Genomic DNA, 15,230 nt, shown 5'->3' with positions numbered 1-15,230 from the left:
GAAAATGCCTTGCTATAGTGAGCCAGTCTCCCTTCTTGTGCAACTCCTGCCTGTTGGTAAGAGCCGTGACTTCAGTGACCAGGAAGCTTTCAGTTTCATCTCCGAGGTAGCCCTAGTTCCTGGGATGCCCTCCTGGCATCCTAGTCCGAGCCATCCCTCGCTCCTTTCTGGAGGAAACAATAGCCTCTTGACTGGACTCCCAACATTTCCCCTTTGCCACTCTCTGTTCTCACTTTCTTCCCAATGTCTTCAGTTGCCCTTGAACAAAAGTTTGAACTACTGCACAGGATCTGGACCTGCCTGCCTTTCCGGGCTCAGCTAAGACGACTCTCCCTTTTCTTCTCTGTGGACTAAACTCACTGCCTCTTTATAGGCATCTGGCCGTCTTTGGCCTCAGGACCTTTGCTCATCCTGTTTCTTGCGCCTGGGAAACCCCTGATCCTGCCTGGTCTCCTTTTCCACCCCCTTGCAGCTCTAAAGTTGGTTTACAAGAACACCTTCTCTGACCTGCAGACCAGGGTAGACCTCCCTGTTATGTATTCTCTGAGCACCCTGTGGTTCTCTTCCACAGTGTTGCTTTTTATAATCAGTCTTTATTTTTGTACTTATTTATGTAAGGAGTGTCTTCTTGGAGGCACGGTCATGTCTGGTTCAGGGATGTATCTCCAGCACCTAGAGCGTGAGGGGAGCTTGTGGAAGTCTCTCAAGTATTCCAGAAAGGTGTGGGCTACTGGAAGTTAGGGCTGTTTTCTCCTCCAGAGTGAGCACCTCTATCCTTTCTTCCTGCTGTTTTTATTTTCTAAGATTATATTTTGTTGTTTTTGTTGTCAACCTTTTTAAAGAAAAAACTTCAAAATAGCATAAATGAAAATACTAAGTCCCAGAACTTCTGTGCAGTGGGTGAACGGGTACTTAAATGAACATTCATAATCTTAAAAACAAAAAAGAATGAACTCAGCATTCATCTCAAAAAGTTAAAAAAAGACAGCAAAACGAATGAAAGGAAGTCATAAAGAATGAATAAGGGTAAAGACAAAAATTAATAAAGCAGAAAGAGAAAAATAGTAGAATAAGTGCATTGAAGGTTGTACTAGCTTTTTTTGGATGTAAAAGTTATATACATATATATATATATGTACACACACACACGCACATATATAACCAGTTTTTAATTGTGGTAAAATATGCACAGTTGACGCCTGAATGATGCTAGGGTTAGAGGCACAGACCCTCCACGCAACTGAAAATCCATATGTAACTTAGAGCTGGCCCTCTGTCCCCATGGCTCCTCCCCCGGCGTGTGTGCAGTTGCCCATCTGCGGGTTCAACCAGCCTCAGATTGGGCAGCACTGTAGCATTTGCTGGGCTGCCCTGGCGGCTCGGTTGGTGAAGCGTCTGCCTGCAGTGAGGGGACCTGGGTTCGATCTACTGAAGAAAGTCTGTGTATGAGTGGACGTGTGCAGTTCAAACCTGTGTTCGATAGTCGCCTGTGAACTTTGCCATTTTAGTGATTTTCAGTGTGTGTTGGCTTTAGCATTTTCACGCTGCCGTGCACCACTGTCTTATTCCAGAACATGTGGACATTTTTTGTTACCCAAAGAGGAAGCCCTTTACCCATTTAGTCCTCAAATGGCAACTTAATAATCTGTTGTCTTTATGGATTTGCCTATTTTGGATATTTCATATAAATGGAATTTTATAGTGCATGGCCTTTTCTCTCTGGAGTTTTTCTATTTCTTCCTGTAGTGTTTTCCAGATTCATTCCTTTTTTTTTTTTTTAATGGCTGAGTAATATTCTGTAGTATTTCATGTATACTACGTGGTGTTTATTCATTCATCTGTTTGTGGACACTTCCTGTCTTTTGGCTGTTGTGAGTAATGCTGCTGTGAGCTTGGCCTACAAGTACCTTGAGTTCTTTTCTCGGTCCTTCTGGGTGTATACTCAAGAGTGGAATTGCTGGGTTAGGCTGTAATTCTTTGTTTAACCCCTTGAGAAACTGCCAAGCTATTGTCCACTACATATACACCACCTTATATCCTCATCAGCAGTGTATTGAGGGTCACAGTTTCTCTGCATCTTTACTTATCCTTGTTACTTTACCTAAAAAAACAAATGTAGCCATCGTTGTAGTTAAGAAATGTTATCTCATTGTGGTTTGGATTTGTATTTCCTTAAATGACTAATGATGTTGAACATATTTTTGTGTGCTTAGTGGCGTTTATTTATCTTTTTTGGAGAGAGATCTACTTAAGTCCTTTGCCCATTTTTGAATTGAATTTTTTTTGTTGTTGTTGGTTGAGTTGTAGGAGCTCTTTTAAATTCTGATTATCAAAACCTTACCAGATATATAATTTGAAAATATTTTCTCGCTCTGTCTTTCACTCTCTCGTCAGTGTCCTTTGATGCACAAAAGTTATAATTTTAATGAAGTATCTGTTTTGCCTTTGTTGCCTGTGGTTTCGGGCTCATATTTGGGGCAGAACTTCCAGTACTGTGTTGAAAAGGAGTGAAGAAAGTGGGCATTGTTGTCTTATTCCTAATCTTAGGAGACTAGGTTTCAATGTTTCACCACTGAAATGATTTTGGCTGTGGATTTTTCATAAGTACTCTTTACCATGTTGAGAAAATTTCCTGGTCCTGGTTTTCTGACATTTTTATTATGAAAGGATGTGGAATATTGTCAGTGCCTTTTCTGTGTCAGTTGAGATGATCATGTCGTTTTTTCCATTCTGTTAATGTAGTACACTTATTGATTTTTATATGTCGAATCAGCCTTGCAGTACTGGGATAAATCCCACTGATCACAATGTGTTATCTTTTTAATAAGTTTCTGGATTTGGTTTGCTAGTATTTTTATACTCCACTTACAATGACAAAATGTTGGCTATATTCCCTGTGCTGTGCAATATACCTTGTAGCTTATTTATTTTCTACACAATAGTTTGTACCACTTAATCCCTACCGCTACCTTGCCCCCTGCCTTTTCCTCACTGCCAGTCACGAGTTTGCCCTCTATATCTGTGGGTCTGTTTCTTATTCATCATAGCCACTAGTTTGTTTTATTTTTTAGATTTCACACGTAAGTAATATCATACAGTATCTGTCTTTATCTGATTATTTCACTAAGGGTAATAGATTCCAAGTTCATCCATACTGTTGCAAATGGCAAAATAAAAATTTTAGTATTTTCAATAGTGATATAACTAAGCTTTCTTTAGAAATCTTTGTATATGTTGGTGATGTTTCCTGAAGATGAATTCCTAGATATGGAAGTTCAATGAATATACCTTTTATAAAGACTGTTACTAATGCTGTCAGACTGCTCTCCAGAAAGGATGTGCTTGCCATCCAGAAAAGATACTGCCAGCAGTAACTGGCCTGTTTATTTATTTCACTGGGCTCTCAGCACTACTTGTATAGCTGTTAAAAAATGCAAGGTGTTTTTTGAGGTGTTTTCCAACTCTTATTATATATAAAGATTAAAAAACTATTAATGACTTTAATCCTTGTCTAGATGAATCACAAGCTGGAATCAAGATTGCCAGGAGAAATGTCAACAACCTCATATATGCAAATGATGCCACTCTAATGGCAGAAAGGAAAGAGTATATAAAGAGCCTCTTGATGAGGGCGAAAGAGGAGAGTGAAAAAGCTGGCTTGAAACTCAACATTAAAAAAATTAAGATCATGGCATCAGGTTCCATCACGTCATGGAAAATAGATGGGGGAAAAGTGGAAACAGTGACAGATTTTATTTTCTTGGGCTCCAAAATCACTGCAGATGGTGACTGCAGCCAGGAAATTAAAAGACACTTGCTCCTTGGAAGGAAAGCTATGACAGACGTAGACAGCACATTAAAAAGCAGAGCCATCACTTTGCTGACAAAGGTCCAAATAGTCAAGGCTATGGTTTTTCCAGTAGTCACATATGGATGTGAGAGTTGGACCATAAAGAAGGCTGAGTGCCAAAGAATTGATGCTTTTGAACTGTGGTGTTGGAGAAGATTCTTGAGAGTTCCTTGGACTGTGAGGAGATCAAACCAGTCCATCCTAAAGGAAATCAACCCTGAATATCACTGCAAGGACTGAAGCTGAAGCTGAAGCTCCAGTACTTTGGCCACCTGATGTGAAGAGCTGACTCATTGGAAAAGACCCTGATGCTGGGAAAGATTGAGAGAAGGAGAAGGGGGCAACAGAGGATGAGATGGTTGGATGGCACCACTGACTCAGTGGACATGAATTTGAGTGAACCCCAGGAGATAGTGAAGGACAGGGAAGCCTGGAGTGCTGCAGTCCATGGGGTCCCAAAGAGTCAGTCATGACTTAGCAACTGAACAATGAACAACAACAACAGTCCTTGTCTAAGCACATACATTAACCAAAATATTTATTTTTCTTTCTGATTAATTTTAAATTTCATCTGTTGTAATTTTTTTTATAAGGAGAGTAACTTTTATCCTAGATTACATATTTGTAAGACTTTTGAACTGTGGTATCAGAGAATCTGACTCAAGAGTCCGTTGGACTACAAGGAGATACAACCAGTCCATCCTAAAGAAATCAGTCCTGAATATTCATTGGAAGAACTGATTCTGAAGCTGAAGACCCAATACTTTGGCCACTCGATGTGAAGAACTGACTGATCAGAAAGGACCCTGATGCTGGGAAGGATTAAAGACAAGAGGAGAAGGGGATGACAGAGGATGAGATGGTTGGGTGGCATCACCGACTTGTTGGACATGAGTCTGAGCAAGCTCCTGGAGTTGGTGATAGACAGGGAAGCCTGGCGTGCTGCAGTCCATGGGGTCGCAGAGTCGGACACGACTGAGCATCTGAACTGAACATATTTGTGATTCCTTCCCATCTCTCTATTCTTTCTGCTTCCCTCCTTTTCTTCCTACTTTCCTTTCTTGGAGTAGGGAGAAAGCCTTCCTTGTGCTGAAGTTTATAACCACTGATCTTTGGTCTCTTCTGCTCCTTTTATGGCAAAACTTACACACATTTCCATGCACATTTACTACAGCTGTGGTTTGTCTTACTGTGTAGTGTGAAGTAGGGGTAGGGTCCCTGGCACTGTTAACCTATGGTTTTAACACTATTTACTGAATAATTCATCATTTTCCCTCTGATTTGAAATGTCAGATTTATCACTGGTGAAATTATTACATATAGGAATATGAGTTTGTTTACAAGCATTCTACTCTCTTCTTCAGTTTCCGTTATTGTTCAGTTCAGTTCAGTCACTGGGTCGTGTCTGACTGTTTGTGACCCCATGAACCGCAGCACACCAGGCCTCCCTGTCCATCACCAACTCCCAGAGTTTACTCAAACTTATGTCCATTGAGTCGGTGATGCCATCCAGCCCTCTCATCCTCTGTCGTCCCCTTCTCCTCCTGCCCTCAATCTTTCCCAGCATTGGGGTCTTTTCAAATGAGTCAGCTCTTTGCATCAGGTGGCCAAAGTATTGGAGTTTCAGCTTCAGCCTCAGTCCTTCCAATGAACATTCAGGACTGATCTCCTTTAGGATGGAATGGTTGGATCTTCTTGCAGTCCAGTGGACTCTCGGGAGTGTCCATAGCTGATTGTTAGTTATTGTACTTTTAGAAAACATATTATTGTTTGATAACTTGAGTCCACCTTCCTAATTCTTTTCTCAAAATGTTTTTGATTATTTCTATTGATGAAGTTCCAAAATAAAATCCATATGAGATTCTTCTTTTAATTGCACTCAGTTTACAAATCACTTTGTGGAAAGTTGGCATCTTTGTGATTTTGAGTCTTCTCATCTATGTTTATTAAAACTTCCTTTCATGTGTGTTAGTAAAGTTGTCTAGCTTTCTTGATACAGATTCTGAGTTTGTTACTGGGCAGTTTAAATTTTTGTTTCTTTTGTAAATAGGGTTTTATTTGCAATTTATTACTGGTTATATATTAGAAGAATAATTTTTGATATTTGTTTTTAATGCTTCACCTTCTGAATTCTTATCAAATATATTTTGTTCAGTTCTTTTTTGGAATTTTAGGTGGTCACATCATCCTGAAATTGTATTATCTTGCCTGTCCTTTCTCTTAGTTATACACATATATTTTTCTACTCTTATTTCATTTGCCATGATTTTAAAAAGCACTCACTAACAGCATGACAGCCAGGAGTCATGTCTTGTCATGTCTTGCTTCTGATTTCATCATTAATTAAGGCAGGGGCTATTGGTCCCTGTTAATTAGAGTTCCTGTATCTATAGTCTTCCTTTTTGTTTTTAATAAGGAATGCTGTTGTATTTTATTAGGCGCTTCTTTGATAGTTCCCGAGATGATCATATAATCTTCCTCCTTATTATAAACTTGGGTATAATTTAGTAACTGATATCTTAAGACTAACTTGTCACATTGTGAAATAAGCACACTTGGTAATGATGAATTTTTTATTTTAATATTTTGCTAGGTTCAGCCAACTGCTGTGTGTGTTTAGAATTTTTGTATTGATATTCATGAATATTGTTGGTCTTTGGTTTTCTTCTGTGTGTACTAATTTAGTACAATTTTTAATGTCAGAATAGTGTTGGTTTCATGAAAGCAATTGATTAACCTTTTATTTTTTCCCCCTGTTTTTAGGGAAAGTTTGTGCAACATGTCATTTAAGCTTTCTCTTGAATGTCTTTTGAAAGAAATCAGTTGGTTGTGATATTTTCTGCAACTAGGATATTTTTTGAGATACTTTTGATAGCATTTCTAATGGCTGTTGATTTTTTCATGTTTCATCTTCTGAAGTAATTTTTTTGTAATTTATATGTAGAACAACATTCCTAGTATCCCTGTTTTAAAATTCGTTTGAAGAGGTGCAAAGTTTCCTCCTGTGTTTTCAGAATATCTCTTTTCTGTATTTGATGATGCTCTTGTATACTCCTCTTTTACCTGTTTTTCAGGTTGCCAGCAGTTTGTCTCTTATATTGATTTTTTTTCATAAAATCAGCTCTTGGCTTTATTTTCCCATTTCACTGTTTTCTTCTCTGTATTAATAAGTTCCTGATTTATCATGAAGAAATGAATATTTCATGAATATTTCTTCATTGATGTACTTTTTACTTCATCTGTTTACTATTTAACTTTAAATTATAAAATATGAAATGCAAAAATGTACATGTAATAGTAACAGTAATAAGTGCACTCACCACATAATTTAAACAATAGAACATGTTTTTAGCTCTCTTGAGCCCCTGTCTCAGTCTAAGCCCAGGCATCCCTCTTTCTGAGAGGTTATGAATTTCTGGTTAATCATTTCCTTCACTTTCTGTGTAATTTCACTTATGGGTCCCTAAAGTTCATGTTGCTTGACTTTTCCTGGTTTTGAAATTTAAAGAAATGAATTGAATTGAATTGTATGAATTGAATTGTATGAATTGAATGAATGAATTGTATGAATTCTTCTTCAATCTTGTTTTTTGCTCAGTGTTATGCTTTTAAGATTTATCCATGTTAATGTATACTGGAATATACTATTTTTACTGGAGTATACTATTTCTTTATAAGAGTATAATATTTACACATATAAATATACAAAATGTTGAAATATACAGTATGTAATTACAAATAATAGGATATACAAATTATGGAATTTATTCATCTGTTCTATTGTGGGTAGACACTTGGAATTATTTAAGTTGCTTATTGTATTTTCATGCTTTGCTATTACAAACAGTGTAGCTATGAATATTTTTTGTACCTATATACTGGTACATCCATGCCAAAGACTATCCATGTTAAATACTTAGATATGAAATTCCTGTGTTGTTGTGTTCTCATATATTCAGCTTCACTAGACCATACCAATTTTGTCAAATTATTTCCAAAATATTTATCTCTTTAGGCTTAATTTACTCTTAATTTTCCAGTTACTTGAGCTGAATACTTATTTCACATTTGATATTTGAAAATAAAAAGGAAAAGATTTATAGTTATTAATTTATTTCAGAGCATGGTTTATCTACAGTTTTATTATGGAGCCTTCTAATTTAAATAAAAAATTTTATTTTAAAATAATTAAGTTAATATTATTTTTATTCTTTTTTTAATTGTTTCTGGCTTTAAGTCTTTATGCATTGTGGCCAGAGATCAAAGTGTATATTTAACTCTTTTTTGCAGTGTTACTGAATTTTTTGTGATTTAATGCATGATCAGTAAGCACAGAATGTAGTATCTATATTATGAGTAAATATATATTGACAATTAGGATATATACCTATTAAATAAAGCTGACTAATTATATCAAGTAAATTCCTTAGATCCTTACTGTTTTTTCATAAAGTGAGAGCTAGTTTGAAGTCTCAGGGTCTTCTTGTAGATGTAGTGGGTAGATTTCCATGTCAATGTGTATAGGTAAATTTATTATGAATATTAGTATATTTGAAATTATTTATGAAATCATATATTTTCTGTTTATAATGCTTCCTTTTGATCAACTGATACATTTACCTGATGTTTAATTATATGCATAAGGTATCTAAATCATCATTTCTCAGGTATTAAATCATTTATTTTTAAATCCTCATTTATAAATCCTCATACTTACTATGTTTTGTGACAGTCTAATCAAACATTAAGAAAGTCTTCTGGCTTATTATTCTGACCCTGGAATAACTTGGTCAAATCTTCATAAATAGCTATATTCAATTCACCTTTACCAAGGCCCAAAACTGAAGAATACATCCTTTCTGTAAATTCATTTACTACTTTAAAGTTTTAACTGTTCAACAGTTACAGGATTTTTTTTTTAATCAGAAAGAAAAATGGTTGCATCTCAAATACAAAAGAAAATTTTAAATCGTTCTTGATTGATCTCTAAAACCCAACTACTTACATGCTCATGATTTTCTTTTCTGTTTTGTTTTTACCAACTTGTTATATCTATTCATGGTGCCTGCAGCCATGAAATTAAAAGACGCTTACTCCTTGGAAGAAAAGTTATGAGCAACCTAGACAGCATATTCAAAAGCAGAGACATTACTTTGCCAGCAAAGGTCCGTCTAGTCAAGGCTATGGTTTTTCCTGTGGTCATGTATGGATGTAAGAGTTGGACTGTGAAGAAAGCTGAGCGCCGAAGAATTGATGCTTTTGAACTGTGGTGTTGGAGAAGACTCTTGAGAGTCCCTTGGACTGCAAGGAGATCCAACGAGTCCGTCCTAAAGGATATCAACCCTGGGATTTCTTTGGAGGGAATGATGCTGAAGCTGAAACTCCAGTACTTTGGCCACCTCATGCGAAGAGTTGACTCATTGGAAAAGACTCTGATGCTGGGAGGGAGTGGGGGCAGGAGGAGAAGGGGACGACAGAGGATGAGATGACTGGATGGCATCACCGACTCCATGGACGTGAGTCTGAGTGAACTCCGGGAGATGGTGATGTACAGGGAGGCCTGGCGTGCCGTGATTCATGGGGTTGCAGAGTCGGACACGACTGAGTGACTGAACTGAGCTGAACTGAACTATATGCATTCAACACGTGCATCTTGTGTACTTGCTAAATGTTTATTTGCGCTTGCATTTTCTGTGTCAGGTTTACTTTGAGGCAGAGCTTCTTAAAAAAACTAACTGCATCTGTCCAGTGAAAAGTCTCATGTCTTTTGGAAAACCAGTGCTGCTACCCTGTCTCCAGATCTACCTCCAAAGCTGAGCTGGGGTGTTGGCAGCTCTTGGAAATGCTCAAATCCTTCACGGAATTCATTCATTCTTCTTTGGTCCAATCACATAGGGTTATTAGAAAAAAGCCTTTCACTTTCAACACCCTGAAGAGAGATTTCACATATTGCTTCCTCTTCCCAATTGCATTGTCAGGATTAGAGCTTATGGGATCAGAAGTTCCTTTATCAATACAACTATAAAATCCAGACAACTTTGTGGAAGGATTCAAGAAGTATTCTCCCTTCAACTTAATGTTAGATAAACCTTGTTTCTCTGTAATACCTCCAGAAAGCTGTACTGCAAAAGGAGAGTAATCAATTCCAACAATATCAGAGAAACCAAATTTTGCCAAGTTCAACCAGGAAAACACCGTTTCCAGCTCCAATATCAAGCACTGAAGCATCCAGGGGAATCTTGTGTCTCTGCATCCACCTCTCCATGCTTGCCTCTCCAAACCAGATTTCTTCTGCATCTCCATGTTCTTGGAAAGTTTGCAGTTCTCTGTCATAGACATCTCTTAGCATCTCAGGGTTCTGGAGTTCCCAGCGCAGACAGGGCGAAGCCACACCCTCCGGGACTGCCCCCTGGAACCACGCCTCGGCGCCATCCGGCACCATCTTCTTCATCTGCTCCCGTTTATCGTGTATTCTTGTTTTCCTTTTCTTGGGATTGATTGTTTTATTTTGTGACTTTCTTTTCCCCTGGAAGTTATATATATATATGCTTCTTCTTCTTTTTCTTTTTTTTTGTTTGTAATGGGTTGTCCTTAACTTCTTAATAGACATATTTGAAACTATTCTTTCTGCTAATGCCTTGAGTTAAGCATTGTTAGAGCGTCTCTCTTGAACACGGGAAGCAACTTAGCTGCTCTTTCTTTTCTCTCTCCTGGCCACCTCTCCTGTTTTTTAATTTAATTATTTAAATTTTATATACAGACTTTTGTTACTGTTGTGTTTATACTAAACCTACTTTGTTAGGCCTTGAATTTTAACATTTCTTTCCCAAAGTGTAATGAATTGTCAACAGTTATTTAGATTTAAATGTAAATTTACTTACGCCATAATTTGTTCCACTTTTATATATTCCACAATTTTCTTGGACTGTGTTCTGTGATGCTGGAGTATATCCTCAAGTAGCTCATTCAGATAAGGACTATACTTATAAAACTGATTCCTTGAAATGTTATAATTTTCTAATTTATTAAAGTATTTTTTTTCTACTGAAATCTCTCTTTTTTGATCGGTTGATACAGTTTTATAAATTTCTTTACAAATATCTTAATGTTAACCCTCCATGTTTTGGAATAAGTCCTTCTTGCTGATGATTATATTTTTTTCTGAGAAATTCAGCCAGCTGCTGTGTTTCTTCTTCCTATTGTGGCCCCTGCCTATCTAACAACTGACTCTTACCTTAATTTTTTTTGTGCTTTGTCCATTCTGGCCTTCCTACTGACCTTATACCATGTTTCATTTTATGAACTATTCAAAATATTCTTCTGTTTTTTGCTTGGAATGCTGTCCTGCTCTCAATTCATTTTCATTTTCTTTTTTTTCAGTGTTTCTTTCTATAAAAAGTCTTCCTTGACATCTAATACAGTGTAAGATTCCTGGTTTTATTTTAGGTTTGTTGTTTAGTTGCTAAGTTGTGTCCGACTCTGTGACCCCATGGACTATAGCCTGCCATGCTCCTCTGTGGAATTTCCCAGGCAAGAATACTGAAATAGGTTGCCATTTCCTTCTCCAGGGTGTCTTTCTGCCTTGGGGATCAAACTCATGTCTCTTGCATTGGGAGGCAGATTCTTTACTACTGAGCCACCTGGGAAGCCTTTATATGCTATTATTTTAATTTTTTCATTAGAATTTCAGGGTTCCAGTACGAATTCCCAGTAGGTCCAACCTTTGTGATCCTCTCAGCTGACTACTCTGGGTCAGGACATACCCTCCCCTGGCTCTAATTGTCGATTAATTCCTTGACTTTCCATTACTCCCCGTTTTTTGTCTGGGTAGTTGGTCAGTACCTTTTCAGTTCTCCTGTTCCTCTGTTTTTTCTTTGTCAAAAAGGAAACAAAATTTCTAGTGGTATCTAGTGTGTGTAAAGTTTTTGTTGGAATAATTAAGGAATTTATATTTGTTTTTGTAGGTTTTTAAACATTGTGTCCTATTTAAGGAAAGATTAATAGCCTTTATATATTTAATTGTTAAAAATTAGAGATCAAATCTACATTTTACTTTTATCTGTTATACTTTATCATGAATTATCTGATGGCATATCTGCCTCATTTATAAATTTATCATTTTGATACACTTTTTGGTCAGTGGTATACTTTTTATTTTGCCTCAGGAAGAACATATGTATCAGTGGTATACTTTCTGGTCTCTTGTATATATGAACATGGAAAATGTTTTTTTTTTTTTTTTAATTCTTTCTGCATGAAAGATAGCTTGACTGGTTGTGAAGATTTTATTGCACACTGTTGTTTTGAAAATCATGGTGTGGAGGAGAAGTCTGATGCTAAGTTGATTAAAAACTTACTAACTTTTGTTTCTGGTTCTTATAAGATTTGTTCTTTATCTTTTACATTAATACATTTCAGAAGTAAATATACATCTAGTGTTCTGTTTTCATTAATATAGGTTGGTGCCAAGTCTTTCGATCAGTAGTGGAAGCCTTCAAAGTTATGTTATTAGTTACTAGTTTCTTCCTTAAGTTACATTGGGTAGTATATTGTCCGTTTTTGGGTATACACTCAATATTTCTGTCATTTTTCTCATCATTTGTTCTTCCTAATTTTCAGAGAACTTTTAAGCTGAACTTCTAATTCACCTGTTGTTTTCTGCTAGCCATTGTTAACTCCATTTGTTTTGTGAGATGGTTTCCTTATTTTTATAAACCCTGGTACTTTATTATATAAACAAGATAAGACACACTTTAAAAAATACTTTTGCAATTGTTTTATTCTTAAACCCTCTTTCCTTTTCATGGAATAGGTTGCCATTTCCTCCTCCAAGGATGTAGAAGTGATACCCACTGCCCATTCCAGAACCCCCTCCCCTACACTCAGCACATGGCCAGCTTCTCCCAGGCCAAGGACTGCCTCAGGATGGAAGCAGCTGGGCATGGGTCTTGCCCCTGAATCTCCTTTCCAGTTGCTTGTTTTATTTTGTTGGGAGAAGTCACCAGAGTTCTGTCGCAATCAGAGTTGGTCCCCAGAGTGTCCCTCAAGCAAGGTGGGTGCTAAGGCCACCCCCATTCCTGGCAGGGCGTTTATTCTCTCAACGGTGCCTTCTGCTACCCCCACTGTCCCGACCCCCATGTGTGCCTTCTACCCAGAAGCATCTGGCACCTACCCTAGCCTCTTCCCTCTGAATCCAGGGCTGGCTTCTCACTGCCTCACTTCCCAAAGTGAGTTTAGAGAATTGAAGCCAGCATAGAACGCTGATCCCACTTCTTTATTTTGTTTCCAGGGGGATCACAGTGTCCTTGTGACTATGACAGAATTATCTCTGCTTCATTGTACATTTAAATGGAAACATACTCTTCCATTATAAAGGTAGACAGCATGCTTTGTTTTTATTTTCATTTTTCTATTTCTGAGAGGAAAGAACAATAACAGTAGTTTGTGCTCAGTTCTGTTACCAGACTGAATGACTCTGCCCTTTTGCTCCCCCTTCTCCAGTGAGATAAAAATCAGAATTATAAGAAATCATTTATGCAATATTGATTTAGTTTTTATTGTCATATAATCAGCATGGAATTAATTTGGACACATTATATGAGGATCTAAATTTATCCTGTTTCATGTTTATAACAAGTTGACATAACCCCATTTATTTACTAAACTTCTTTCCCCACTGATGGAGACGACTCCTACACTATGTGTCAGAGCCCGTTTATGCTACCACATGCAAAGGAATGAAACTGGACCACATGTCACCCCACACACAAGAGTTAACTGACAGTAGATTAAAGGCTTGAAGGTAAGACCAGAAACCATAAAACTTCCAGATAAAAGTGTAGGTGTAACTTCCTCGACATCGCTCTTGGCATTGGTTTTTCTCTTGTTTTGTGGATCTGACTCCAAAGGTAAAGAAAGCAAAAATAAACACAAGGTACTATATCAGACTAAAAAGCTTTTGCACAGTGAATGGAAAACCATCAACAAAATAAAACAGCCTATGATTGGGAAAAAATGTTTGCACATCATATATCTGATGTGTGTATGTGTGTGCTCAGTCATGTCTTGACTCTGTGGCCCCATGGACTGTAGTCCCCCCAGGTTCCGCTGTCCGTGGGATTCTCCAGGCAAGAATACTGGAGTGGGTTGCCATTTCCCCCTCCAGGGGATCTTCCTGACTCAGGGATCGAACCCACGTCTCCTGTATCTTCTCCACTGCAGGTGGATTCTTCACTACTGAGCCATCAGGGAAGCCCCATAAGTTTGATAGGGGGCTAATATCTAAAATATAAAAATAACTCATACAATTCAATAACAAAAAAACACAATTTGATTGAAAAATGGACAGAGGATCTGAAAAGATTTTCCCAAAGAAGATATACTGATGGCCAACAGGCACGTAAAAAAGTGCTCAGGACCTCTAAATATCAGGGAAATGCAAATCAAAAAGAATGCATATTATCAAAAAGATAGCAAGTGTTGGAGAGGCTGTGGAGAAAAGAGAAGTCTCATACACTGTTGGTGGGAATGTGAATTAGTGTAGTTACTATGGAAAGCATTATGAAGTTTCTTCAAAACAATTAAAAATAGAACTACTATGTGATCTAGGTATCCAGGTTCTGGGTATTTACTGCAAGAAAATGAAAACATTAATTCAGACAGACATATGCACCTCCATGATCGTTGCAACATCATTTACAGGAAACAAGATATAGAAACAACCTGAATGTCCACTGATGGATGAATGGATAAAGAGCATGTGATATGTGTGTGTGTGTGTAATGGAATATTATTCAGCCTTCAAAATGAATAAAATCCTGCCATTTGCAATAATGTGGATGGCCCTAGAGGATATTATGCTAACTGAAATAAGTCAGACAGAGAACAAAGATAAATACCATATGATTCTACATATATGTGAGATCTAAAAAATTAGATAAAAAAATAAAAACCAAACTCATATATAACAGAGAGAGATTGGTAAATATCAGAGGGAAAGGAGGTTGGTGGGTGAGAAAGGTGAACAAGGGGTCGGTTGTATGATGGTGGTTAATAACTAGACTTAATTTGATGATCACTTTTTAGTGTGTTCAAATACTGAATTATAATGTTGTACACCTGAAACTAATGTTATATTTAGTTGAACTAATTTTACTTAAAAAAAAGAAGACCATTTTTGCTGGTACCTCCCCATAGTACATAAGTGTACACTGCTGCTGCTGCTGCTAAGTCGCTTCAGTTGTGTCCGACTCTGTGCGACCCCACAGACGGCAGCCCACCAGGATCCCCCATCCCTGGGATTCTCCAGGCAAGAACACTGGAGTTGGTTGCCATCGCCTTCTCCAATGCATAAAAGTGAAAAGTGAAAAGTGAAAGTGAG

The 15,230-nt window shown here is 37.4% G+C and overlaps 1 protein-coding gene and 1 pseudogene across 1 annotated transcript in view; one reads left to right on the top strand and one right to left on the bottom strand.

The window, feature by feature from the left end:
- The window catches only part of CDYL2 (chromodomain Y-like 2), a 166,962-nt gene that overhangs the window by 23,053 nt on the left and 128,679 nt on the right, over positions 1 to 15,230 (top strand). The window lies entirely within an intron of this gene.
- On the bottom strand, positions 9,436 to 10,348 carry LOC102178652 (annotated as a pseudogene).

The sequence above is a fragment of the Capra hircus genome, chromosome 18, assembly GCF_001704415.2.
Source record: "Capra hircus breed San Clemente chromosome 18, ASM170441v1, whole genome shotgun sequence".
NCBI lineage: Eukaryota > Metazoa > Chordata > Mammalia > Artiodactyla > Bovidae > Capra > Capra hircus.
Note: the sequence above shows the minus strand (reverse complement) of the source record. Positions and strands in the feature narration are given on the sequence as shown.